This window comes from Crocodylus siamensis, chromosome 2, assembly GCF_052110815.1.
Source record: "Crocodylus siamensis isolate JL-2025a chromosome 2, ASM5211081v1, whole genome shotgun sequence".
Taxonomy (NCBI): Eukaryota; Metazoa; Chordata; order Crocodylia; family Crocodylidae; genus Crocodylus; species Crocodylus siamensis.
In genome coordinates, this window is record NC_143396.1 from 225,800,340 (window position 1) to 225,827,028 (window position 26,689).

Below are 26,689 nucleotides of genomic sequence, written 5' to 3' on the forward strand. Positions count from 1 at the left end.
GAAAGGTAATGAGGCTGTTCAGCCCAATATAAATGAAAAGCCGCCGGCGGCTCAAGAGGAGGAACCGGAAGCGACCAGCGAGGGGGCGGATGCCGGCGGGAGTGCTTGGGCGTGGACACAAGTAGCCCGGCGGCACGGGAGGACCTTTTGGGGTAAGGGTAAACCCCAATGGGTTTCAGGATCCGGGGAGGAACCGACCCAGCTCGGACACTGACTGTTTGAGCCAGCTGGAACAGCTCGACCCGGCAGGAGCCGGCAGACTGTATTTTCTCTAACAGAAGGGCACTCACAGAGGGTAAAGGTGCCTCGACTGAGATAGAGAGGGACAAGTGGACCACGTAAGCCCCTAGAGCGAGCGGAGGAGTTAAACGGAAGCTCGGAAGAGGGTGCTAGCCCCACAGTGGACAGGGAAAGACCATGGAGGCACGCGAAAGGCCCAGGCAGTCTCCAAGCCCCAGGGAATCCCTGGCTGTTAGTATTAAGTTGTTTTCTCATATTTCGGTCGACAAACCCCAGGCAGGATACCTTGATAAGGGGGGCTGACTAGATTGTTGCTCACTCTGTGGAGGTACGGGCGAGGGTGTAGGGGCAGAGAAGCCCTCGACGACATGGGACCAGAGGACCCAGGAGTCTCACCTTCGGACTGACACGCGCCGGATTATCAACACTGAACCAGGAGATCAAAGTCGTGGCAGGCGGTCCGGAAGCGTTCAGCCTACAAAGGAGCGACTCCTGGTGGATTACCCAGAGGACGGTCCCAACGTGGGGAGGCGGAGGTTACAGCGAGAAGTAACAGTCTCGGCCGGTCCCCCCCCCCCCGAAAGAACCCCTGCCTCACGGTCCATTACCCCCACCTCCAGCTCAAGCACAACAAACCCAAGCCTGCAGCTTGCTCCCCCTCCCCCTCTCTTCCTGCAGACTCCCCCAGAGCTGGGGGCAAGGTAGGGGATGGGGAGGCTGGAGAGAGAGGCAGCTCCTCAGCTGAAGCCAGGGTCCTTGGGCTTCTTCAGGCAGGCTCAATTTCCCACCCCACCCCCCTCAACAGGCAAACTCATTTGTTGGGTCATAGGGTGGGGGGGGAGGAAGGGGCAGTCTAACTCATGGCACTTTATGTAAAGCGCCATGAGTTACTGCAGGGGCCTGAACGTCTGTCAGCGCCTCTAGCCTTAAGTAACTTCAGCATTAAATCACTCAAACTGCAAATCAGTAATACAGTTCAGCATGTTATACAAAGAGGAGATTTGCGTTGCTTCCTGCTTACATTCTTTATCTATGTAACTTAAGAGATATCTGTGCACCAATCTGCTTTATGTTGTTTTACGTCTTTCTAGAGCTATCACACACCAACAAATGACTGACGGGAAAAGCAAAGGGCTAAGTATTCCTTTCTGAGCAGAATAAATTATAAAACCTATTACCATAGAGCAAATGGGAAAAGAAAAATCAAAAACTGAAATACAACTAGATGATCTCAGACAATAGCTTTGCAACTGCAGCAACTCTCAGGAGAAAAAAAATCCTTATTCTACATTGATTAGTACAAAGGTGTTACCACAAAACGTTTTCAAGATCAGGTCTTGAAACATTTTGACACAGCTCAAACTGTGGCATGTAGCACGCCAAAAAGAGGCCTTGCCTCTGGGACAGGCTATGAACCAAAAAGCAGCCAACTATTTCTATTAGAGAAGCTGGATTTGAGAAGATTCTAGTCACTGGAGGATTTTCCCCAGTAAACTCATGCAGTGGCACCTGGAAAATAGCCCTAATGCAGATGCCTGCATCTGTGCAGCTTTTAATCCTCTCATAATTTAGCATTCTATTAAAAAATATCCCAACCATTAGACCCATCCAGGCCTCTGTAATAATAATAATAATAAAAAAAGACCTTTATTTGGCTGAAGATACCAGCTAAGTGCTGACTACAGACCACATGCTAGCAGCTCCAGACAGGTGGCTATGCTCAAACAAAAGATGAAGCCAATCTCCCTCATTCATACTGTAGGATACATCTCAAACCAAAATAAAGAATGCCTTTCAAGATTATCTGCAAGACAGCGTACTGAAAGGAGTCTGTGGGGAAAGAAGGACTCATGAAGCCTGTGCACTCAGATAACATGTTCGCCAGAGAATTCCCGCTTGCTTCATTCATTTTGTTATAATCAATAATAATTACTATAATTAACCAGACAACAGTTTAGTCCTGATGCCATTCCTTTTTGTTTTTTGTAATGTCATCCACTCAAATCAAGATCAATGGGCCATCCAAGTCTAGAGGTCCATTAGGCTAACATGGCTAAGGCACAACAGTGCCAATAGCCAACAGCACACAAGGAGTCAATGTAACGTTGGTATCTATATGTAACTCAGGTCCTCACATAAGAGTGAACAAACTGTGGAATTGCACTACAGGAGTGGTAAAGGCTTAACCCTCAATACCCAGGAGGCACTCAATGGGCACATCTACACGTCCCCTTTAATGTGCACTAGCCTGTTTTACTGCATATTCAAGCATCACAAAGGGCATCTTTAGAAGTGCTGTGGTAGCTGGCACTGGGCACTTAAATAGTGAGCCACACTAATTAAAAGCACCTGCGCATCACATGTATCAGGGTCCCCGCACATCCCCACACTGAACAAATAGTAGTGGGGCGCTTTGAACTAAAGTTCACCGAACGTTTTTTATTTCAAAACGCCTTGCCACCATTTTTTCAGCACAGAGAGATGCACGGGGACACTGATACACATGACACAGAAGGCTGCCGGAGCATGTCAATTTCCATGCTCCAGCAGACTTGAATAATTGAGTCTGCTCTGACACGTTGGATTTCCAAGGCATCAGAGCAGGCTACATGCATGTGTATAGGAGCCCCCAAAAAGTGCTCTTTAGCTAATGCACATTAAATTAAGCTAATGCACTTTTTTGTAGTACCTCACAATGGAGGTACTAGATTTACTGTGTGTTACCATGCTCATTAATGAACATGTAGGAATACCCAATGAGACCCAAGATGGAACAGTGCTGCAGCTAGTCTGATATCTGTGGCAATTATTAACAAAGGTATCAGTCCTGTTGGCTTTTTGAACAAGCCTGGTAAACAAAGCCAAAGCCTCAAGTGCCTACTCATTCCTTACTTAGATAAAACTCCCACTGAACTTCAGTGAGCATGCAGATATTGTTAAGATTTACAATCTCAAGAGTTTGACCTGCAAGAAACCTCAGATGGCCTGGAATATTTATTTCCCTAAGAATGTCAGAGATTGAAAGCATTTAGACCAGTAGCATAGCAAGAGGTGGATAAGTGGGGCACCAGCCCCAGACACTAATTTAGAAGGGGCACCAGAACAGCACTCACCCACGCTGCAGCAGCAACTCTACTTGGCTCCTCAGTACTCAACCCACCACCCTTCCCCCACCTCCTTCCAGCATTTCTGCCTAGGGTGCAAAAACTGCTACTTACATGTCAGATTCAGACTCTTGTGAAAGCATCCTCTGACGCTAAGCCTGCAAGGAGGTTCCCTCCATCATGCAAGGGTGCTGGGTTGTTTCTGCAGAATTTTGCACTAGTAACCAATATCAGCCCTGCTGGGTGAAGTGCCCTGTTTATGGCTGGGGCAATTCCAGTACAGACTGCTCAGTCCAAGTTTCTTCTACACTACCCCATCTCTAATATGAAAGAGCAAGAAATAAATTTCATCTCAAATATGCCAAAAGCTATCTTTTTGGGGGGGGGGGAATTGCCAAAAGTAATCAGATTATTTTCTGGATAATTGGATTTTGCTGAAGTTTGCCAGATTTTGATCTAAAAACCTGAAAACAAACCAATTGGGTTGTTTGGTTTCAAAAACATTTTTTACAAGCTCACCCAAAGTTCCACAAAAACATCAGGAAAACAAAACATAACATTTTTCATTACACACACATTATATACATATGTACATACATACACACATATATTAACCAGCTTCACTCAAAAGCTATTCAACCCTTTCCTTATTAGTGAAGTCATCAACAGGCGTTTCTATCAGAACTTGTCTCTAATAGAGAAATTGGATCAATAAAATTAGATTGATACTTTTACACCAAAATACAGTTTGTAATAAAGAGGACACCGATGACGGTATATACCTGGCTGCTACAAAACATGGAGAGTGTCCCGTAAACTCATTTTAGAGAGACCAAACAGCAGTGAGATGTTCATTTCTTTTCACCCCTTCTTCCCTCAATCATATTTAAACTAGCACCTACAGAAGGCAAAGCTCCAAATTTCCTTCTCTGTGCCTTCACACATACCTTTATTTTGGCTCTATAGGCAATGACAACACAAAGTGGTTACTGTCATTGTCTTGTACTCCACAGTAAACCAAATGCCAAAAATCTGGGCTTTATTAGTTGCTTACATAAATAAACCCTGCAATATGTGCCAAGAGCAGCCCCCTTTCTTTCAAAAGAAAAAGCATGTACAAAAGCAATTATAAGAGAATTTAGTATTAGTTGGGCAAGTTCTTAAATATTTGTAACAGGCCAGATTTCCATTATGACCATTTTCTACTAGTCTGGCAACATAAAGGAGTCTTAGAAGAAATAAGAACAGCAGGCTAATAAATCCTGCGCTGGGTTAGGAGTATATAAGTAGTTTCAAGAAACAGTGAATTTAGTAGGTCCCCCATGAAAAAGACCAGTCCCCTGCAAAAAATGCTCAGGAACTGTGAAAAACTGGGGAAACAGCCAGAAAGCGGTGGGGAAGCTGCAAACAGAAGCAGAAAACCCAGGCATCCTGAAAGGGGGGGGGGGGGTGGCAGAGTGCATGGGAGGGGGGGAGACATGCTTCTGATTGGCTGAGGGGCCCCAGAAGTCCCAGCCTTCCCTAAAGATTGACATATGGCCAGGGAGAGGCAGGACTTCCATGGCCCCACAGCTAAGGTGGGGGCTCAGTGCACTCTGCTGCAAGAATGGTGACCGATGTTGCTGGGACTGCAACATTCAGAGGCAGCCGCCACAAATTAGGTAGCTCCCTGTATATAACGCACGCAGCTAGGATGCACTGGCCTGGAGCATGGCCCCCCATGTGGCTAGAAGCATTCCTCAAACACCCAGTCTATCCATATGCGCTCCAAACCCCTGGTGGTTTCCTGGGTATTTTGATGTCCATATGGCCTCTCGCGGGCAGTGCCGCTGAGCTCACATGAGGCAGAGTACTCTGCATTGCATTCACTTTGGGCCTCGCCAACCCCACATGCTCTGCACTTGATTGACTGGGCATTCCAGTCCCTGCTGCAGCTAAAAGAGGCAGCTGCAGCTGCCCAGCACTTCCTGATTCTCTTTCAGGCGGTGCTCCAAAGAACTTTGCTACCAAGCTTCCTGCGTCCCCCAAATGGATAAAGCATGACAGCAGAACAAAGGCAACCCAGCTGGCTGCTGGAGGAGGCCAGCATCAGGTTACACACTGACCCAAAACAACAGCAAGCATCAGAATATTAGCTAATTTTAAGCATACTTGAACCAGCTGTTTACTGGTTGCCACGCTACCTACACACCTATAAAGTTTGTTCAACCCCATATAGTGGTAACATGTTGTATGCCCATAATAAAAAGGGGCCAGGGGTCTGACTGCACCTCAGCAGTAACTGTTCCAGGGCCTACTCTTCCCAATAGTAAGAGCTCAACTAGGACATGTTAACTACTGTGACTATTGTTAATTATAACGAGATTCTAAAGTGTGTCTTGTATTGTCTTTCAGTGTTTGTGTAAGAGAGAACCTACCATTTCTGCTACCAAATAGAATTACTCCTTGGTTCAAGTGGTAGAAATCCGTACTTGGGTGTCCTAGGATCAAGCCCACCAGTGATGATGGGAAATGGTGGAGTCCCCTGTGATTCAATGGCAGAATTGTTATCCACCACACAAGAAACCCAGGTTTAATTCCTGGATGCTTATACAACTACAGCCATGGAGACACCAAATGCCTAGAGTCAGTCTGGCCTTTGGATCCTGTGTCAATGGCCTAAGGGGGGGATGGAAGTTCTGGGCAGCCTCCACTCCTCCGTACTCCTGCCAAGGCATATATACATTGAAGGTCTAGGTGACCTCTCATGCATACACCATGATCTGGAAGGATTGACAGTTGCCAAACTATGACTGCTGATGGCAAATAGTGTGTGATAATTTCATCTACATATTCTAAAGCTAAGCATTCTGCACACTTAGAGTGTTAAAGGAATTACAACCTGAGGTTCACTTCTAGTGGCTTAACTACAACTGCATGTGCTATCAAGAGTTACCATTTTGAATTTCCACTTTTTTGCTACTGATTTGGAAACTTTCATTACATACAGAGTTCTATTAACAAACATCAGCCTCTTTATGGCATCTCTACTTACTTGTGAGCACTAATTATAAGGGCACAGACAGAAGTGCAGCTCCCCACTGTAACTGAGATGCTTTGCAGGGAGCATTTTGAGTTACAAGATCCTTTGGAACAAACAGAAATTTACCGTTGGTTTCAGGAGGAGGGGAATCTAGCTGTAGCCAATTTCCCCTAGCAACAGCCCCTCCTCCCTGCCAGCTTCCAGCCAGCCAGTGCTGTGTTCAGAATGGGAAGGGGGAAAGGGAGCAGAGGGAGCTCCTTCTAGGGCAGGGACAGGAAATTATTTTGGGCAGAGGGCCGCTTACTGAGTTTCAGCAAGCCATCAAAAGCCGCATGACAGGCAGCCCAGGGCAGATTAATATTAATTTTCTAAATTTTTTAGGGGCTCTGCGGGCCGGATAGGATGGCCTGGCAGGCTGCATCTGGCCCCCCAACCGCATTTTGCCCACCCCTGTTCTAGGGGTTCCCCAGCCAGCACTGGAGGGTGGGGTGGGTGAACTGGAGCCCCTCACCTCAGGGGGGCTCCAAAATACCTGCCCCAGTCTCCAAAGGAGGCTGAAAACCCCCCAGACTGAACTCCCTCCACTCCCTTTCCCCCCTCCCATTCTGAAAACAGACAGGCTGGGAGGCAGCACAGACAGAAGTTACAGAAGATGCTTTGTTCAGAAACATGTTCATCTGAACTCTCATGCAATAAGGGTTCAGATTTCCACCTGATCGGCCATTTGTGAAGCAGTCTGCAGCCATGCACTTGTGTTTGGTCATGGCTACAAACCACTTTCTGTGGCCAGATTGGGCCAAAGTGTCACTTCTGTCTGCACTGTTACTAGATGCCCAAGTACCTGCACATACCGGCAAATTCAATGCTGTGCACTATGAATGGCTACAATAGAGGGGCTATGTTCTTTCACGTACATTTTTTGTGCCCACAATTTTGTAAGTGCACTGTCAAAAGCTTTCTAAAGAGAACAGAAGTCTCTCTCATGATGTAGCTCACTGCTACACACACTTCCCCCACACACACCACCAGCCACCATGCCCCCCATACCCACCCAACCCCACACACTCCCCCATGCCCCACATAAACACACACACACTCATGCATCCACAGCCCCCCACAAAACCTGTACCCACCCCTCCCTACCCCCCACTCCTCTACAGTCCCTTACAATATACAAGAGTAAGACCTAATTTTGAGCTATTATGGAATCACCTCTATATATGCCACTAAAACACACACAAATCAGGACAAAACATATATTTTTAATAAAATTAAAATATGTTATTGTCAATGTTTGATTTTTAGTATAAATTTTTTTCCTGGTTCCAAGATGGCAAAAGGAGTACTTCTAGAGGCAAGGGAGGAATTTCTGGTGGCAAAGGTCACGGTCTAGGGGGTGGAACTTTGACAGCTCACCAAAACTCATTAAGCAGCCCTTCACCTGAAATAATTCCCTGCCCTGGCAGACTCATCCTTGATCTCCACTAACTTTGATGCTGCTTCAGAGCTGTTAACATAACAACACCACACAACACAACTGCATTATGCAATGTTCTCAGCCCCTTCACAGCTAAAGGATTTCACAGGTACAGGTCTGTCTCCCTCTGGATGATAACCAGCAGCCAGATGGCAACCAAAACCAAGTTTTCTGGTGAAATTAAGCTTGCTCACTACTAGCATTTAGCGTGCAAAATGTAAAGCAGCAAGTTTACCAGATATTCCTGACCAATCAACTCTGCATCTTGTTAAATACATGCTAGCTGAATACAGACCTTGTCCTATTTCAAAGTAGAGGCTGTAGCACAGCCTGTATGGTGGAGGAAGAATCATACCTACTATTCTTCAAACTACAGAGCTGGTCAAAAAATTTCCAGTGGAACAATTTTCCATCTGCAAATGCTGATTTGATGAAAACAATGTTTCATGAGCCAGTCATTTCTACTGAAACTTTCAACAACATCTACAATAAAAAAGCAGGGAATTGACCAGCAGCAAGCTCGCTTGGGTCCCCAGATTGCTGGCTCCTCACTGCTCACTAGTGCTGTGCAAAACAGCACCGTTCCATTTCGCCTTGAGTTTTGAGGTTTCGATGAAACAGCGTTTCATATTGAATTTCATTTTGATTCGGAACAGCTGTTCCGTTTTGCTTTGTCAAAACAGTGAGGATATTTCAACTCTGTTTTGACGTTTCGCTAGATTGGCCAGGGACAGGAAGTCAGCCCAGCTCGACTGACTTTCATCTCCAGCGCTATGGTTGAAATGTTTCAACTCTGAAACATTTCACCTAGCCTCGTTTTGTTTCGAGGCTGTTTTGAAGCCCTTTGTTTCATTTTGATTTTGCTGTTTTGACCTTGACATGAGTTGAAACTGTGTCAAAACAAAATGGCCAGTAAAATTTCACACAGCCCTACTGCTTACCTCTGCAGAAGTCAAAACTCTGTTTGGATGAGGGGCAGGCAGCTTTCACAGATTACTTTGTTTCCTAGGCAGACCAGGTCCCTTCACTGCGTTGCCAGGTCACTAGGGAGCTGACTCAGAAATTCTAGGGAAATTCCATTTCAAATCTTCTAAAATAAAGGTTTAAAATCCTGTTTTAGTCAAAATTTTCAATTCCTGACTTATTTGTTCAGATTCAGTCCAGAACACTGTCAGACATGCAAAGTTTTCCATGGTACAGAAATTCCAGGTCATGCACAGTTTTATTCAGAGAGGCTTCTCCCTGGTTCTAGGAGAACAGGAAATAGAAGGGTGAAAAGGTTAATTTTCAGAAATATTCCACTGCTGCAGAGGAAAAAGAAAAGCTTTTCATTCTTATCTGTAAACTAAAGAGCTTTAAATCCTCTCTGCGACAGACAGAAATGGAGGTGGCTAGCAAAGGTTCTGGCTGAGCCCAATTAGCAGGGATTTCATAGAATTATCAAAATTAAAGCTGGAGCAGTCATCTAGTCCATCCCCCCCGGGGCCAGAGCTGGTTTGTTCCCTTAGCTTACATTATTTTCCAAGTACTTTGTCCAGTCCAGTTTTAAATTACCCAAACAACAGTATTTCCACTACTTCCCAGGGAGACTATGCTGTGATATAATTTATCTCAGAGGTTTCAGACATTTTCCTTCTAATCGGGATGAAATTAAGAAAATGTATGCTTACCGATTCTCATTATACCCTCCTTGGAATACACTCAGCGTTTTTCCTCCCTACTTGAAATTTACATGCTTCAGATGCTTGTAAATAGTTATCCCATCCGTAGTTATCCTTTAGCCAAACTGCACATATTTATTTTAATCTTCACAAATTAGCCCAAGCAGACATTTAATCATTTGTCTTGATCTTCTCTCAGTTCTTTCTAATTTGGCAGAACCATTCTGATCTGCAGGAGCCTACTTTCTTAGATCCTGTTCCTCTTAAAAATGGCAGTGAATCTCCTATGGTTATAGTTAATAGAAAACTAGATCCTTGGAAAGGAAGTATATCGCCTCCCAACTCCATAAAATGATACCTCCGTACGCTGGCTTTTCTAGCATTGTATCATATTGAAGCACAACGCTGAGCTGCTATCCATTATCATGATTATGGCTTCCACAGCTTTCTCCCTTGCATATTTGGATTGGGGATTATTATTCCCCAGATATGCCGAATTATACCCTTAGAGACTTCATTCCACTTTGTTGTCCATATTTACATGATTTCTATGTCCATCTTTGGTGGTACTTGTGTGTTATCTTACTTTCTTGACTGACATACCAGAACAGAAAGCAAGAGACTCCAGCGCCTGGCTCAAAGCTGTAACACTTAAAACCTCTATGGCACAGGCACAGACAGAAACATTAAGAAAACTTAAGTTGTAGGTTATCCTTGAAAGACCTCTCAGCTTACTATCATTTGCAAATGTAATCGGCTGGTTCAACCAGTTTTTTGCATCATTAATACAAATGCTAAAACTGAACCTGTAAAATCAGATGCCCCCCCCCCAACAAAAAATCAATGAATTGTCTTTATCATTACACTTTGTGCACTGTCATCCAACTAGTTCATCCTAGGTGGCAACGCTCATATTCACACTATTTGGAATTAATATCCTCAGTAGAGATTTCATGGCTCACCCAAGCACAATAGGGGCCAACTTTTTTGGCAGGTGTACCACACATTAGCCCTGCACCCTCCCCAAGTGCCACTGCAATCCCCTCCCCCTGCTCAATCTGCTGCTGTGTTTTCTGTTTCCTTCCATGTGCTCCCAGCCTGATCCGGTGCTTTACTTGCTGCTTCCTGCCATACTGCCCTATCTGCTGCTGCATTGCCTGCCCCTCTCTCTTCTGCCACATGCCACAAAAAAGCATGTGCCACAGGTTGGCCATCCCTGCCCCAGCACACACTTTACTGACATTCAGATATACGTTACAGCTACTGCATTTTATTCAGCCCCTAATTTTGTGATTCCATTTTTAAATTATAGCATGATTAATTTATTCATTGTAAGCCCTGACTGTCTATTACACTTAGTTCATTTCTGCACTAGCTGTTTATGGATTCTTTGTTAATGTTAGTTGAGATTTGCCAGGCACCAAAGGGAGCAAAGGATTGCAGTGATCACACAAACCACACAAAGTGCAACTTCAGCTGTTATGGCAATTAATAAATGGAAGCATTCTCCAACCTATTCTTTGCCCTCCCACATACCACTGCCTTTTCGTGGTCATCTCTTGTGAGATACAAGAAGCTATATGCCATTCTGCCCTCTTTAGTTGGGCTATAGATAGGCTATGATTTGTTCTTCACTGCAACATCACCAGATGGTCTCACTCACTTCCTTGTTTTGGCATCTGCCAGTTCGGTTCCTGTGTCCACTTCCCACCCCTCACCTTGTCAAGGGCATCTACTTTAGAGCAGTGATGCTCAACCTTTTTTGCTCTAAAGGCCGGATGTGTGGTATCTGGTCAGATGGGCAGTGCCCGGTCTGGATCTGGAAGGTGCCGGGGGGGGGGGGGGGGGGGGAGGCTGTCCTCAATCCAGCTGTGCAGGGCTTGGAAATTTGGCAGCAAGAAAGGGATGGCATTGCTACTGCTCTCCATTGCCACATTTCCTGACCCTTTGGGAGCCCCACAGGCCAGATGCCATAGCTCCATGGGCTGGATCTGATCTGCCAGCTGGGGTTGAGCACCTTTGACATAGAATAGCATTGACATCTAAGGTGAACAGCTACATACATCCAGCTGGTCATCTTAGATGCACACTTCTCATGGAGACATTAGATGAGTTCTCAATTCATAATGTGTTACTAACAATTATGTAGGAGGTGTATGTTCACCTTTTGCAACATTAGATCTTCCTTCATCCTCCACCCCACCCATGGCTGCAATCTACCATGTCTCAGATTACTAACCCAGGGAGGTACGAGGGGCCAGAATTCTATTAAGAACCCAATTATCTTTGAAATCAATGACTTCCCAGGGCAACTTCAACCCGCTATCTTCTCCAGAAGAATCTAGGTTTAATTCCTGGTTCTACAACCAGTTCTCTACGGAACCTTGGGTAAGTCATGGAAGGCAAAGTTTTTAAGTCTGGTTACCTAAATATAGGTCCCAATTTTTTTAATATTCTGAGACCGATCTCCTACTTACATTGCCAGGTATGGATACAGCTGTCTATCATCAGATACCTCCTTTGAAAAAGCTAGATGTCAATTTTTCCATCTGCACAATCAGGACAACAAGCTGGACATACCCCCACAGGGAATTGAGAGGTTTAATCCAATTATCTGTGAAGGGCATTGAGATCCTTGGAGACAAGGCATTATAGATCGTAAGCATTTCTAAGACACTGACCAAACTTGATGAAAATAGCAGTGTTATTTATCTTTGGTGCAAATGTAGAAACTATTAATATTATACTCAGAAACACCAATCCCTCTTTTCTTACCCCTCACTTCTTCCCCCCCAAAGACTTCTTTTACTCAGTCATTGTGATATAAGAACTATCCTTGTGCTCTGAACAGCCCCTCCCCCTGTCACATCCAACTGGGAGCTGTTCTAGGGGGAGAGATGTCTCATAAGCTGTATGGAGAATGGCCTCAAGCAGCACTGGCAAACTCTTTTCACGTCATGACTCACAGCCAATTCAGCCACTCGCAGTTGATTCTCTTCAGACATATCCCAGGATCCTTTGCACTGTGGCATTTCAAAGGAGGTATTCTGGTATCAGTGAAAAAGTTTACTGCAACTCCTTCCATCTGAGAAGGCAGTGGCAAGTTTACTAAGCAACTCTGCTTCACTGAAATAGAGACAAGGAGCAACAGCTCCTACATAACTGTTTGTAACCCATTATGAGTATTGAGAATCACTGAACTAGGAAACAATTCTGCTCAAGGTAGACATATACCTGTATTATCATGATTATTCACATCAAAGGGAAAAGAACATGTGACATTTAACAAAAACCTGCTGCTTTTAAAAGGACAAGTTTTGACATTTCAGCAATAGTGCTTTCTGTTTCAATTCATGTAAATTAGAGCTGAAGGGGATGAGTTAGGTAATAACTCCCAAGTCCTATATAGGAGTATTGTCCCCAACACACTATACACCATGTGTAACATTAAGTAATCTTTGTACTTCAGCAGTTAATCACATTAAAAGTGCTAACTCAAGTAAGGTACAAAACTGGGCTAGTTTTGCAGATTTAGAGTAGGCTAAGACTAATGTCATGAACTCTTGTGAAATTCAATGGCTGCCTGCTTACTTTGACAATTTTATCATAAACTCATAAGAGTTTATGGTTTTATTTTGAAGCTGTAACCCCCCTCTTGGTATCAAGAGACTAAGTGAGAATCTTGGCTTTTGTTTTCTTGAACCAAAAGGATGCAGAAAAAAAAATCTTGACCCTAGTGCACACCAGAGTTTTGAAACCGAGAAACCAAATAAGAAGAATCCTTCATCTCTCAAAATATGGTAAGACAGTACCCATCATATCTCATAATAATCAACAAACAACCCAATTTAGACTAATCTCATGATTTTTGAATGCAGCAATGCTAACAGTGGGCCCCAGAAGGTAGAAGTCTCCCAAGATCACGTATGTCTCTTAAAAACTCTCAAATCAGCTTCCACAGACAAATAAAACATTTAATAGATTAGACAGACAAAAGGGACCGCTATGTTCACCTGCTATGACCTCCTATGTCACAGATGTCATTAGAACCTTTCTGAATTCATTTCTGTTTGAACTACATGTCTTTTAGAGAAAAACATCTGGCCCTGACTAAAATTTCCAGTAATGGAGAATTCACCACAACCCTTGGCAAGTTGCTTCAATGGTCAATTGCCTTCCCTGTTAAAAATCTACATCTTATTTCTATTACAAGTGTGTCTAGTTTCTGCTGCCAGCCTTTGTATGCTAGACTGAGGAGCTCATTATCAAAGTTTTGTTCCTTGTGCAGGTATATAAAACAGTGATCACATTACCCTTTAACCCTCTCTTTGAAAACCTGTATGGGAGGGAGTCAGTATTCCAGCAGAGGTTGTAATCAAGTTACCCTACTTCAGCTCAGGGTTCCCCTGTTTAAATCACAAATCCAAGGACCAAGTAAGCCCTTTACATTTACAGCACTACACTAGAAGCTCATGTGCTGCTGCTTATACATCACAACACAAGTCTTTTCAGAGTCATTTCCCTCATCCTGTAGGTATGGTCTGTATTCCTTATTCCTTAAGGCATGGCTTTACATTTGGCCATATTAAAGCCTATTTTAAATTTAGAATATATTGTCTAAAACACCACCACAGCTCATACTGTTCTTTCTTGGTATTCAGAGCCCAGCAGCACTTAATGGCCTATGGAGACTAAACTGCCCTCTCACACTAAAAACTTGTCTGTTTTACTACAGGGAAAACTATGAGTTAGAAAAATTGTCATCTAATTTAGCCATTGAAGTTCATCACCATCATCATCATCATCAAGCTCTTATGTTCACTGATCACCCACACGCTGAGCCCACTCACACAGTAGTAAATTATTACATCAAAATATCATGCTTTCTAGTGACTGGAAGCAAAAAAAACAATTATTAAATATACAGCTGATTAAAACACACTCAACTACAGGCTTTTCCATCAAAAATAGCTGTTGTCAAAGCCAAAGCATTTTGCGGAAACATTGATTTTGACCGAGTTGTTTGAGTGAAAGGCATCTCCAATCCAAGGTAAACTTTCAAATGTGGGAGAAAGACCTGAATTGGGATTGTGTGTGCGCAGCAGGGGGGTGGGGCACTGTAACAGCCGCTTTCCGCACAATTCTGTTCTGAAAGGAGCTTGGAAGAGTTGGAACAAAACCTAAAGTACAGCAACAAACGTTGAAACTTTGAATGTTGTCACAAAATGGAAGGGTTGGTCATTCCCCAGCCAGTTCCAAGCACTACTGACCCCCGAAGGGAAATTCTCTCATGAGCTAGAAATAGGGCTTTTTGGATCCTGGAGGTTCTTCACTTCATGATCCAGAAAGGGGGAAACCTGGATCACAATGACAAAGGAAATTGAAATCATGCACAAAATCAGAGAAGTAAAAGCTGTTTTTCCAAATTTCCCGGGCCCTATCCTTTTCTCTCTCCTCTCAGCTTCTTTATAAGGAAAAAATAAAGTCAGGATTAAAATAACATACCCCTTGAAAATCTCCACAAAACTGCAACCACCTTATTTCTCATGTCTGGCAGCAACACTGGATCGAGGAATGGGACAAAAGGGGGCACACTCTTCCCCTACTGACCGTGCTACACATGCACAGTTTGATCTGAACTCAAGTTTCATAGCTGGTAGGGTCGGAAGGGACTTAAGCAGATCATCATGTCCAACCCCCTGCCATGGGGGTCAAATGACCCCAACAAGGCGGCTGTCTAGCCTCCTTTTAAAACCCCCAGGGTAGGGGCGAGCACCACTTCCCTTGGAAGTTTGTTCCAGATCCTAGCTGCCCTGACTGTGAAGTAGCAACTCCTAATGTCTAGCCTGAATCTACTCTCTGTCAACTTATGGCCATTGTTCCTTGCTACCCCAGTAGTGCTTGGGGGAACAGGGACTCTCCCATTGCTGCTGGTTCCCCTTGGCAAGTTTATAGACAGCCACCAGATCCCCTCTCAGCCTTCTTTTGCAGAACTTGAACACGTTCAGGGGTCCCTTAGCCTTTCCTCGTAGGGCCTGCTCTGTTGTCCCCTGATCATGCGAGTGGCTCTCCTCTGAACCCTCACCATGTTGTCCATATCCCTCCTGAAGTGTGGCATCCAGAACTGGATGCAGTACTCCAACTGTGACCTGCCCAGTGCCGCATAGAGGGGGAGTATCACCTCCTTGGACCTGCCTGAGATGCATCTGTGGATGCATGACAAGGTGTGGTTAGCCTTCCTGACCACGTCCCCACATTGGCGGCCCATGTTCATCTTGGAATAAACAGTGACACCAAGATCCTTTTCTGCCTCTGCGCTGACAACAAGGGAGTTCCCAGCCTCTAGGTATGCTGCTGGTTCTTCCTTCCTAGGTGCAGCACCTTGCACTTGTCAGTGTTGAAATCCACCCTATTCTCATCTGCCCACCCCGTAACCTGTCCAGATCTAGTTGTAGCTTGTCCCTCTCTTCTAGCGTGCCCACTTCTCCCCACATCTTAGTATCATCTGCAGACTTGAACAAGGTTCTTTTCAACCCCTTGTCCAAATCGCCAAAGAAGATATTGAACAGTGCAGGCCCAAGGACTGAGCCCTGGGGAACCCCACTGCCCACATCCCTCCAGGTCAAAAATGACCCATCCACCACCACTCTCTGGGTGCGGCCCTCCAGCCAATTTGTGATCCATCTGACTGTGTAGGCGTTGACACCACAGTCGCCTAATTTTGTAATGAGGATGGGGTGAGAGACAGTGTCAAAGGCCTTCCTAAAGTCCAAATAGACTATGCTCACCATGACACCTGCGTCCAAGGCTTTTGTGACCTGGTCATAGAAGGCAACCAGGTTGGTCTGACAGGACCTGCCTCTAATGAGCCTGTGTTGACTGCCCCTAAGCATAATCTCCCCTGCCGGCCCCTTGCAGATGTGTTCCTGGATAATTTTCTCAAACTCCTTGTCCAGTCAGTTCAGGCTCCTGCCAGAGCTTCGCATGGGCAGTGAGCTTCAAGCTCACAAGCTGATCAGGGTAGGGGCTACCTAGAGCTCCCGTTTTTGTATGGCTCTGAAGCCCAGTGGGTGAACGTTGCTGCTGTTCACCCTTCCCCTTTCTCCCCATCATGACTGATTTCAGGAGCAGGGAAAAGGAAGAGATGCATGGCTGCATCAGAACCCATTCCCTGAGCTCCAGAGCCACGAGAGCCAGGGCTCTGACCAGACTCCGCACCAAGAGCTCCTTTGTAGTACAGCCAAAGGAAGGTGCAACTGCACCACCACACCCCTCTGGATCTGCCACTGCCTGGTAGCTACAAAATGGGAAAGTGTTTCCTGGGGTGGAGGAAGGAGTTGACAGAATATTCACTGTGATGTCATTTAATTATCAAACACAAATGCCCCAGTGTCAGGGATACTTTAGGCAACATTCACTTAGTGGCAAATCCAAAATGTTTCCCTGTTCTCATTAACTTAAAAATTACTGTGCTATATCTAGGGGAGGGACTCCTACAAGTGTTGGACTGGTAGATGGGGATGGCAAGAGTTGTTGGCTGTCAGAGTAAGACCAGTGTCAATATCTGACCAAAGGAAATAGGAGGACCTGCATAATGGAGAGACACATAGGCTCTGGGGTGTTTGAGGAACAAGTGTTTCTGGGAGAAAAACTACACAATATATCATTAATCTGCAGAACTCACTGATACAGATAAAAAACAGGGATAATTTATTATATTAGTGAAACTCAAGAAGGGTTAGATGGGTTTGTAAATAATATAAAAAATATCCACATTTTCATTAGCCAATATAAAATATATGAAAGATCTCAACCCTCCTACTCTGGACTGTATGTCAAACTCTAGCTGCCTAATTTATAATAAAACTTTCATCATAGGCACCATACTGAATTTACCTGTAAAGGAAGAGGCAAATGCCTGTAGAGGACGGCATAAACAAAGCAGGTGGTTCTGAATGGGGTTTAACCTCTTGATTGGTCTAACATGAAAAAAAACTAGGATCCTATGAGCGAAAGAGCAAGTCAGCTGCTGGGAGGGGGAGGAGGAGAATGGTGTGTACATGCAAATGTGTATGCACATGTAGCTGGATGGATAGCAGAAGGGACAGCAAGGACTAATCTAAACAGTTTATGAGCGCCATTAAGGGCTAGGTAGCTGAAAAAGGGCTGGGTTGCTTGACAGGACAGTCTGGTCACTTATTAAGGGTAGCTTGAGCTTTATTCAGCAAGGAAGAAAAAGCTGGGTAAGGAAGCATGGAGGACATGACCTGTAGGAGGAACAGGAGCAAAAAGTCACAGATGTGTGTAGCAGCAGGGAGGGTCATACAGATGTATGATGAATAATCCAGCAGTTTATGGGGAAGCAACAGGGATACATATGCTCACTGCAAGAGAATAAGTTCATCCTTTTTACCTCAGTGCAATCACCCCCAGCTCCTAAGCATTCTGTATGTTCAGCCCTATCATACCCATGGTGCTAGCATACCCTATAACTAGCAGTTGAAACTACCTACCTATTAAAAAGCAAGCCCCCAACAGTGCCAGAAGGGCAACATTTTATTTTTAGCTGGAATGCCAGAAGGGTCACCACTCATGCAGCATTCACCCACAAAGCCGGAGTTTCATGCAGCATGATGTGGGCTGAGTGTCATTGTGGGGGCAACATCTGTCAGGATGGGTTTAGGTAGATGGATTATTTAGTGTAGAAAAACTAGAAACATTTATAAGCAGCAGCGAACCTGAAACTATTGTTTGAATTTAACACAAGGGGGAAGGGGGAATGCCTGAAGAGGCAGAGCACGTGGTAATTTATGAGATAAGGAGAAGGCTCAGCTACCAATTTCTAATGCACCCATCACCAGACCTCTTCAGTGCCATCAGCAAGGATGAAAAGCATCAGTGCTATCTACAGGCATCTATTCTGCTCCTGCCTGTCATAACCTGAGTTTCTGAAGAATCATTCTTGCATGAGAATTACCAAAGTGAAAATAATGAAATACCAGCAGGCCATTGGTATCCCTCCCTTTTAGGCAAAGCAATGTCACCTTTATGAAGGAGAACCTTGCACAAGAAGCTACAATTTGCATTGGCCTTTAGAGGGGACTAGAGTTCAACTCAGCCTGATGCTTGGTAACAGAGCCCAACTCCCAGAGCTAGAGCATTCCACCCCAGGGCTCTGAGAGATGTAACAACCCTATCGATCATGGCATTTTCAAACAAATGCAGAGGAAGGTGAGGTCCAGAAGTAGTTCCATCTTAGTTCACTGATGGCTTTTGAGATGAGGGCTTGGAGCCAAACTGTCTGCAGGTATAAATGGATACAAATCTACGTTTAAAAAACAAACAATCACTTGCGTTACACAAATTTGCACAGACAAGAGTCTGGCCCTCAGACTTTAAAACGGACAGAGAGTAGTAAGATGGTGGAGCAGAAGGTGCTGAGCACTCGTGTGAAACACTGTGCCTCATTACTTTTGTGTGGTCTTCGTGGTCACCCCCAGGGGAATGCCATACAATAATCTAGCCAAGGTGACGGCTAAGAAGAGAATGGTACAGTGCAAGGGTGTTCAACCCCTGGTTTGTAGAGCCACGTCATCTGGCCCAAACTCCCTGTAGGGCTGAAAACTGGCTGGTAAGGAAGTGCAGGGTGGGGAGGGAAGGGTGCAGTGACAGTGTTAATTGCTACTCCTCTGCTGCCAAATTTCTGGACCTGTGAGGCGCTGGACAGCATGTTCCCAAGTACTAGATCAGGCACACAAAGCTGAGTGGTGCCAGTGCAGGGTCTGACTTGGGTGTATGGGGCTCAGCAGAGGCAGCGCAGAGCACAATCCAGGCACGCAGGAGCCACTCATCCTTCCATTGGAGTCAAAAGGCTGAGCATGACAAATATACGGGATAGTAGAGATGTTCAGCAATTATCAGATTGAAGCATGTGAGGGATACAAACAAGGATGCAAAGCTATGTAAAAAAAATGTGCTGCATCTGGGAAGGAAGAACCCCAGGACACCTACAGGCTGAGCAATGCTAACCTGACCAGCACTACAAATGAAAGCGATCTGGTGTAACAATAGACCCCGGCATGAATATGAGCTGGCAATGCGATGCAGTAGCCGCTAGGGCCAATAAAACTCTGGCGTGCATTAATCGATACATCTTCAGTAAAACCAAAGAAGTGATTCTCCCGCTTTACTCAACATTGGTGCGGCTGCAGCTGGAGTACTGCGTCCAGTTCTGGGCACTGCAACTTCAACAAGGACATGCTAAAGCTTGAGAGGGTCCTGAGAAGGTCCACCCATATGATCAGAGACTTGCACAGCAAGCCATACGAGGAGAGGCTGAGGGATCTGGGACTCTTCAGCCTGAGGAAAAGAAGGCTGAGAGGGGACCTGATTGCAGCTTACTGCTATATCAGAGGCATACAGCAGGGGCTTGGTGAACAACTGTTCACCAGGGCGCCCTGGGGGAAAACTAGAAACAACAGCCACAAACTTCTGGAAGATAGTTTCAGGCTGAACGTTAGGAAAAATGCCTTCACAGCTAGGGTGTCCAGACTATGGAACAAGCTCCCTCCAGAGGTGGTGCCATCATTTACCCTAGAAGACTTCAAGAGAAGACTGGATGATCACCTGGCTGGGGTCGTCTGACCCCAGGTATCTTTCCTGCTCATGCAGGGGCTGGACCCAATGATCCTTCGGGGTCCCTTCCAGCCGTTTGATTCTAAGGAGACATTTTTCACTACGGGAACATGTGGGAAGAACAGTACATGACCTAGTGCTCTACTGAGTTCAAGCTGGGATGAATAGACAAAGGATTCCATCAAGATGAGAGCAAGAATTAAAAAAGGAACCAGTTTCTCTTTCTGGAAAATCTCAGTCCTTTTGGCATGTCATATCTCAGAAGCAGCTTGGCCTAGAGACACCTTATTTATTTACCTGCTCTCCATGAAGATCAATTCTTTTGTGCATTTTGAGTGAGGATTTTGTACTCCAAAATGTTTCAGGTTTTCTTGCTACAGATTAACGTCTTAAAAATCCATAAGCCTGTGTGTGCAGATTCAGATCGGCACTCTTATGTTCTTCTACAATCAATTTGCATTCTTGAGCTACCCTTCTTGCTTGGACAGCAGCATTCATTAGGGCACAAAAGCCACAATGCTAGAGATAACTTGTAACTGGCAACTTTTCACTGACACTGCAGTCTAAGTACAGGAGGTTTTAGCAAACCTGTCCACATTGAAGGGCTGCAGTGGAGCTATGAAGGTTTCAGAGCTACGAAGTCCGCATAGTTTCCTGAGACCATTATCACCACATCCAGGTTACACAAAAGTGAAAAGTTTTCATTTCCACCTTTCTGAATGACTGCTTTCTGACACAAACAGGGAAACGTTCAGACAAAAGTTTCATTGAGCTGATGTCAGAGCTGTAGCTAGATTATAAAGTAAAAATAAAGAGCAATATATTGCAAAAGGAAAACATTTAAAAATTTGAAAATTAAAAATAAATAATAAAAAGGAAACCAAGCAATTAAGTTTAAAAACCAGGAAACTTGCCAAAACATTGACAAAATACAAAATGGAAATATGAAACTAGGGTTTCTTAAAACAACAGTGGCTGCATCTAGACCTATGGTTCTCAATCTTTTTAAACCCTCATTGGTTTAGATCCCTGAGAAAATTCCAGCTTTTGTTTTCATTTCTTTTTTTTTTGCTATGGAAAAAATAATAGAACAATTCTGTTGCAAAGGACTCAGAAAGACCACAGAAGGTTGCAATGTTTTTGACCGTCTGGATTCTTATTTTAAAAATCTGAATTTATCTTGCGAATCACGTGTAGGTGTTTGCACACCTAAGAGTGCAAATATTCAGAGGCACCCCATGGCACCCTTAATAGGATTAAAAGGAACCCAGGGTGCCACTCCACCCTAGTGGAGAACCGCTGCTCTACTCTGTGACTGGGATAGGTAAGTCCAGCACATAAAGCAGGCTTTAATATCAGTAGCTCAGGTCCTAATAGCAATGAAACTGTGTTAACAATACATCAGTACCTAGGAACTGTGTGGTAATGGCAAACAGAACACCTCAGCTATGAATTTCCTGGCTTCAAAGGTTTTTCCATTGTTTTGATTGTATTTATTTATTTATTTTTGGCTTTGTAATTTAACTTCCTTTAATTTTTATAATACAGAATTAGATTATATTACTGCCTGATTGAAAAGCAAATGAAATTTGGCAGCAAGTCAAAGCCATTTTTTTAACTGTATGAGTATGCAAAAGGCATCAGTACCCACAAAAATTGCCTTTAAATATTGCTTGGTCATTTGGAGAGGCAGGGTGGGAAGTGGGAGGGAGGAGTTGATAACATTTCCCTGAAAAAATACCCAGACAAATCAGTTCTACATAGAAAAAGTTTGTCTGAACGGGGTCCCTAATAAAAAGTGCTGACGCACTTGACAATAATACTTCCCATCCTTGAGTGGTGTAATACAACCAGGATCTTCCAAGATGGTATCAGTGTGAGGAATCGCATGCACGCACACACACGCCTGGTCAAGTCCCTTAACCAATCACATCCTTATGAACAGCGAGGGAGGGCTGACCACAGAATCTCAGACCAGCTTGGTGACTTTATATTTCAGAGGACAGTGAAAGGTGATTCTAGGCCAAACTCATCCCTGATGTAAGGCCACTGAAGTGATACGCATGCAGCTTCAATTCCTCCAACTTTGAAATACAGGCTTAGAAAACACAGGAGGAGCCACATTCCCAACACTTCAATTCCAGGCAAGTAGCGCACAGTATTCTACCAGCGTTTCTCCACGACAAGAAAAGTCAATTATTTTGAATACAAATTGTCCTGGGCAGCTCACACTTGCACGTGCCCAGTAAGTGGCAATAGGCAAGCCTGAGGAATGCAGCATAAGTGTTTACATGACCCAAGCACTCCACTAATATTTAGAAGAAATGTGCAACATCCCAGCGGTGCCATTCAGAATACTGGTGTTTGAGGCAATGTGGGCCGCAGAGCTGGCACGATCTGAAAACTAACGGAATCTCCAACATGCATATCGGTATTTGGAATTGTACTCATCATATCCTAAGTCACCACTTTACAGATAAAGGAGGTATTTATTCTGAATACTGAATATCGCCCAGAGCAAGCTCTATTGTGCACAGACTGTACCTTTCTAGACAGACGCAATGCCCCCTTTCATGCTACTATCCAACCACCTCTCGAGCTTTCATAAATTTACCTTTGCAAAATGCCTGTAAGGGAAGGAAGTATCACTGTCCCTATTTTATGAAGGAGGCACAGACAGATAAAGGGACTTGCTCAAAGGCACTGAGACAACCTGTAGCTGAGGCAGAATAAACCCCCATTCCTAGAGTCTTAGTGCCACACCTTAACACCCCGCCTCTACTCTCTGCACAGCCATGGACCAGCACCGGGAAACAGCAGGTGCTGTTTGTAACAACAAGCTTGACTACAAGACTTTGAAACTACAAGCTGTTGGATTACTGGAATAAGAGATTTTTGTTGGATATAAAACTACCCCGTTTGTATGAGGTCTTTGAAGATCTTTATTAAGGCTCAATACCCTCACCCCTGCGGAAGGGGTATTCTACCCATCTACTTACAGACAAGCGACCAGAGCCGTAGCATGACAGTGGACAAGTCACACACAGTCAGTGGGAAAGCTAAGAACAGGAGTCCTGGCTCCCGCTTCAAAGATCCACCTTCCTCTTTCCTGAACCAGACCTTAACGGTGGGTTTGATGCCCTCTCAGCTGTAGGACATGAACATTTCTGAGCAAACGGAAGTCTTGTAACAGAAAACCGCACAAACTCACAGGCAAGCACTCAGGTTTCCCCAGCACAAATTACCTTGCTCAAGGGAAAATGCACATCTGTAATGCAGCTGTGGACAGGGAAAATGACAAACTTGCTATGACTGTTAGTGCCACCTTTGAAAAATGCCAGTCCTTGGAGCCCCAAGCCTGGAAGCAGTCAGCAAGGCCTCTCTGCCTCAACAGTCCCTGAGAGAGTTGAAAGAGTAAAATTGGAGCGCTTTTGAATGGCAAGATGCTGGCTAGAAGGTGCCCAGCATCTTCCACTGCTCGCCCTTTTGCAAGTCCTCTTTCAGGACCAAAGAAATATCCCAACAACGCTGCCCTCTACCTCTAAAAGGAGACAGGAGGAGTTAAAAAAAAAGAAAGAAAGAAAAAAAAGACAGAGAGAGGAGGAGTGATCCGAATAGAGAGGTGCATCCCTGCAACAGCCACCAGAAAGGCCCCTAGAGAAACTCCCTGCAGGGGCGAGGAATCTGCCCTCCCTTACTACACCTTGTCTTTCAAGAGCACGTAGGGGGTTCACTCTAAAAACAACAGCTCCAGGAGGCCTCCTGTGATAACCCAGCAATTCAATCTGAGAGAAAATGGCCAGGGGCCCTAGCCTTCCCCACCCCCTTTATTTACAAATGTTTCATTTCAGACCCCTAGAGGGGAAGGGGGTGAAAAAAAAGAAGTCAGCAGATGAAAATGGAGGAGACTGGAGCACAAAAACACTGGATATTTAGGTCAAACAGATAAATGTGCGTTTGCGTGCAGCGAGAGGCTGGAGGAAACCATTGCGAGGCCGGCGCCGGAGAGGACGCCGGCTCGAGGCCGGAGGGGAGCGGGAGCAGCCCCTTCCCCGCGGGCACGGAGCCCGCCCCGTCTCCTACTCCAAAGTAAACTGCTCTTGCCCTATTTAGGGCAGAGCATGGCGCAGTAGCTATATTTGACAGCCGAGGTAAACAAGATCTCAGCACAAGTGGATGGAGCACAACAGCTGCCCCGGATCAATCAGGCGGCGGCGGCGGCGGGGAGCGCGCCGGGGGCTGCCGAAGCTCCCGCCCGCCGGCCGGCCGGCAGCCCGCCCTCCCTGAGCGCTTCTGGTAAATGGCACCGCTCAGCCCTCCCCACCACCCGGCACAGCCCACACAGCGCCGGGTTGGGGCTGGGTAAATACCCGGGGGGAGGGTTTACAGAGAGAAAGAAAAATTTATAGCCCCTCATGGAAGGCGTTTGTTGTGGCTGATGCGGGAAGCGGATTTTATGTGTGTGTGTGTACATACATACATATATATATATATATACACACACGCACACACATATATATACATACATATATATATTAAAAAGCAAGCCAGCCTGCCTGTCTTCCCGTCGCTTTCGCCACCTGGGCTGGAGGGAGCCGGGTTTGCCTCAGCCTCCCCCGCGGAGGCGCCGCCGGCTGGCTCTGGTTGAGCGCGGACCCCCCCGCCCCGCGCGCGCGCAGCCCCCAGCCCCCTCCCCGGGAAAGCTCCCGATCGCCAGCCTGCAGAGGGGGAGCTGGAGGCACCTCGCTAACGCACACACCTCGGGAGAAACACCGCGGATTTTCCCTTCCCTGCAATTTCCACCCGCTCCCGGCCCGGGCGCAGGGGCGGCTCTCGCCGGGATGCGAGGCTGCAGCACCCGGCTGCTCTCCATATGCACAACACACATGCACCGCGCACACGTTACGGCCCCGGCGCGGTAGCAAAACAGCCCGAATTTCCCAGCCCTCCCTGTCTTTGCAACGCGAAATCCTCGTCTCTGCCACTGGATCCCCCCCAGCTCTATGGGAATTGCATGCAATAAGCGAGGACCCACTTCCTAGCAGGGAACTTCCCCCTCGCCCTGCATCCCCCGGGCGGAGGGGCTGCAGCCCCCTTACTTACCCCTCCGGCTTGCCTTCGGGACTTTGGGGGGGGGTCCGCTTGCTCCCCACGACAGATCCTTCCCGTGGTTAGACAGAGCTCATTGCATCCCACGGTTAATCACTGCCTGGAGAGGGGAGGTGGGGGGGTCCTTCCCTGCATGTCAGTCCAACTTGCCCGGCTTGCTAAGATACCTCTGCTCTGCCTCGCAGCTGCCAGGGGGAGTGGGGGAGTGCATCTGGAAAAGGGGGGGGGGTTAAAATGTTGATAAATCCACCAGCCTTGATCTTCAGTTGTGTGCCATATAGTTTGGGCGGGGGGGGGGGAGGAGGAGAGCTGGAGAGGAGGAAGGATGAGATAGGGAAAGATGAAGATGACAGTGATGAACGAGGGGTGAAAGGGAAAAACTGATTGTACCCCAGGTTCCAATGGAATCGGATGGGCTTCCCCCTTCCCTCTCTCACACCATCAGGGGCTCAGCTGAGACTTTCCAGCATCACGATGCAAGGGAAACCGCTGAGCCTGATTTCTGAGAGGTTTGCACAACTGCAGCAAGAAGCCAAATCAAAAAGCCAATCTCTAAGCCTCCAAACTCCACGTCACCCTATCAGCTGGGAGCAAGAACTGCAACAGAATTACAAGCCATGCATATTTATTCTGCTGAATTGAGGGGGGATTTTCAGATTGTTTAAAGCAAATCGCAGCGAAACCACAGGCAAACCCCAACCAAAATAAATAAAGGCAGACCAGCTGTCTTGCATTTAACACACACACACACACACACCAACACCAACCACTCTTCTTTCTAAGTACATTGACTTGACTTTGTACCCTGGGGGTGGGAGGAAGAGGGACAGAAGGAGTTCACCCTCAGATCAAAAGCTACGGATTGCACATCTTGAATGTGGTGTGGCTGCCAGACACATCTGAGAGATTAAATATAGCCAGGGAAATTGTATAGGTAGCTTAGCCCAGAGTATCCATTTGAAACTGCCTGCTTTGTTTTGTGGTCACAGAATCCACCCAGTCCTCTCCCTACCCAAAGTCAAATAACAACTTGTGAGGAGGCAAGTCATTTTTAGGCTAAAAATATGTGGCCTCACAAGTTGCTATTTGACTTCGGCAAAAGATGACTGGGCTGGGTAGTTTCCACAACCACAGAAACAGAAGGATGGCTTTGAAATTGGTACAGGGCACAACATGTAAGTGCCTCTATTTTTGTCAGGCGCAACCACAGCAGGTACAAGCAAACGTGTCTCCCACAAGATTTACTCTTTGGCATAGCTTTCCCTTATGCAAAGCATTATAAAGTCACAGTACTGTGCAGCAATGTCCTTAGACACTAGAGCATATGCAAGAGCAACCAGCTTTACTGTAGGATGATGTACTATTTCATTTTATAAAAGGAAGCTGTCTCTAGCTCTGTTATAACAAAGTGGTCCTGATAGCTCCCCTCTGCCTCTGGCTT

General features: G+C 45.7%; 1 protein-coding gene across 4 annotated transcripts in view; it reads right to left on the reverse strand.

Moving 5' to 3' along the window:
- SLC8A3 (solute carrier family 8 member A3) overlaps positions 1-25,800 on the reverse strand; it is a 200,101-nt gene extending 174,301 nt beyond the window's left edge. For 2 of the 4 annotated variants that reach the window (XM_090033247.1, XM_090033245.1), the window contains exons 1-2: positions 25,639-25,799; positions 25,243-25,459 (exon numbers count right to left, since the gene is read on the reverse strand). The gene's annotated coding sequence lies outside the window, so the exon portion shown is untranslated. Of the gene's footprint in view, positions 1-25,242; positions 25,460-25,638 lie in introns of all 4 variants that reach the window. The other 2 variants (XM_090033244.1, XM_090033246.1) reach the window with 2 other exon arrangements.
- Between the last annotated feature and the right edge of the window lie 889 nt (positions 25,801-26,689).